The sequence below is a fragment of the Pteropus vampyrus genome, unplaced genomic scaffold (assembly GCF_000151845.1).
Source record: "Pteropus vampyrus isolate Shadow unplaced genomic scaffold, Pvam_2.0 Scaffold32, whole genome shotgun sequence".
NCBI classification, from domain to species: domain Eukaryota; kingdom Metazoa; phylum Chordata; class Mammalia; order Chiroptera; family Pteropodidae; genus Pteropus; species Pteropus vampyrus.
The window spans coordinates 10,725,105-10,727,322 of record NW_011888813.1 but is presented as its reverse complement, the minus strand read 5'-3'; the positions used below and the strand labels follow the sequence as shown (position 1 = coordinate 10,727,322).

The window sequence follows — 2,218 nt, the reverse complement described above, 5'->3', positions numbered from 1 at the left end:
GTGAGCCTGAATATAATGACATAATTTATAATCCAAATTTTTTATAGCAGAATCAAATATTAGAGCTGGAAAGAAGTCTAGAAATCATCTAATCCAATCCTTTCATGCAACAGAATAAAATTGAAGTTCTGAGAACAGAGACTTAGCCAAGAATTCCCGATTTGTTAGTGGCATAGTCAGACCTTTCTCACATTACCATCTGGCTTGATACAAAGTCATGATACATATTCCCTACATATATACATGGCAAAAGAAATATGATGTATTGTTTCTTTGGGCAGGTATTTTTATGGTGAGATACTCATTTTGAAGTTCAGATATTTGCTCACTTTGGCAAACATCTTTGGGTACAACTACTAGCCGCCTACAGAAAGAAAACCACAGCTTTTGAATGAAGGCTTTGAGTAAAAGTTTAAGAAGAGGCAATAAATGGCAACTAGCAACTATAGCCTTAGATCAAAGAACAATCTTTACATGAGTACGGTGCAATCACCACTACTGGTTGCAAAACCTTGGAAAAGACCATTAATAGCATAATCTTAGAAACGGGATGCAAATATAGTTCAATCACAAAACTCATTAGATCGTCCAAACCCTATTGTGCCAAAATCGCAGAGGATGCTAACTGAAATGGTGTTATAGGAAATCCACAAGATTTAACTCTCTTAATTAAATTCTCTTAATTAAATTTCTTAGATTCTTATAGTACTGAGAATAACCAAATAACATTTCTTCTCTGCTACTTTCTCCTTAGGATACTGATGGAAAATTATGTTTATTTTTTTTTTTAATGCTTACAGCACCTGGTATTCCTAGGTGGCCTCCCATTCTAGTACTAACCAGGCTCCACCCTGCTTAAGCTTCCAAGATCAGAAGAGATCCGGCACGTTCAGGGTGGCATAGCCCTAGACTGAAAAAGTATGTTTAGAGAACACTATTCCCTTAGTTCCTACACCTTTCTTCAGTTATTCAATAAAGTTCCCCAAATGCTTGACCATCTCACAATTAGTGTCAGCTCTAGAATGGGGTATTACTAATTAGAAACACACAAGCCTGAGAGACAGACAACTTAGATTCTACTCCGTGCTCTGCTACTGAATGGTTTTGTGGCTGTAGGTGTGTTGATTGACTTCCCTGGGCCTCAGGTTTTTCACTGTACAAAGAGGGCTTAGCGATACCTTCTAGCACTGGACAGACGATGGTACCAAATGTGGCCCATTTAAGAAGTTATTTCACTGAACCTCTAACTAGACGGGCCTTTCCTCAAAGAAGTGACAAGAGGCTTTCCATGCGGGAAGACAAGAAAAGCTTCCGCTCGGTCTACCAAGGAGCTAACCAGAGGCTAACCAGCAGCTCTCAGGCCACTGCCTGCTGAGCTACACTCTTCCGCCCCGTCCCGTGGTCCCCTTTGGCCCTCTTCTGCTAACACTGAGCTGAAAACCGCAGCCCAGCGAGGAGATAAGGAAAACCACAGGAGAGAAATGGAAATGGGCTCCTCTGAAACAAAAGCACCCACAAGGATGCTCCTCAGGCGGCTGGGCCTCGCTCATAAACAGGAAGGGTCAGCTCGGTGGCAGTTCGAGTCGGTGTTTCGAGTTAAGGGGAGGTTTTATTTCCCCAGCGGCAACTATTTTAACGAAACCTGCCGTAGGAACAGCAACCAGTGAGTCCTCATTAAGCAAGGGGGGGAGGGCGAGGGTGTTTTGAGACAGCGCCTCGGGCGGCCACGTGCCACGGCAAAGGGACTTTGGATAGTTTTTAAGGTAACCATTTGTCTTGAGTGTCTGGGAGTGGGAGAGAAGGAGCGAGCCTCGCGCCTAAGCTTCCCAAGCGCGCGCGGGGCGGCGGGGCGCGGCGCGGGCGAGGGCACTATATCTCCCGGCGGAGGAGCACACGGCAGGTCTCGCGGCACACGCCCCAAAACGCGCTCTGTAACCGGCTGCTTAGTTGGCGCTGCTGAGGTTACTTTCCCCGTTCAGTTTGACAAGGGCGCTCTGATAGGCCAGTGCGCCCCTGCAGTGGTTGGCCGGAAAGAGTCGAGCCTCCTGATTGGTCGCTCCGCACCTGCAATGCGTCAAGCCAGGGCTGGCGTGGAGGGCTCCGCGTGAGTGGTCGTGGCTGGCGAAGCAGCCCCGGGACTTCGGAGGGAGCGGCTCCTCCTGTGGCCGCCATCTTTACTAGTGGCAGCACGGACAGCCCCGGACGCCTAAGGGGGCTT

General features: G+C 47.4%; 1 protein-coding gene across 2 annotated transcripts in view; it reads left to right on the top strand.

The window, feature by feature from the left end:
- Window positions 1-2,218, top strand: part of LOC105290126 — a 21,279-nt gene that overhangs the window by 10,453 nt on the left and 8,608 nt on the right. The window contains exon 1 of one of the 2 annotated variants that reach the window (XR_895720.2): window positions 896-1,763. The exons of the other annotated variant lie outside the window; for it this stretch is intronic. The gene's annotated coding sequence lies outside the window, so the exon portion shown is untranslated. Of the gene's footprint in view, window positions 1-895; window positions 1,764-2,218 lie in introns of those variants that run through there. 2 annotated transcript variants of the gene reach the window in all.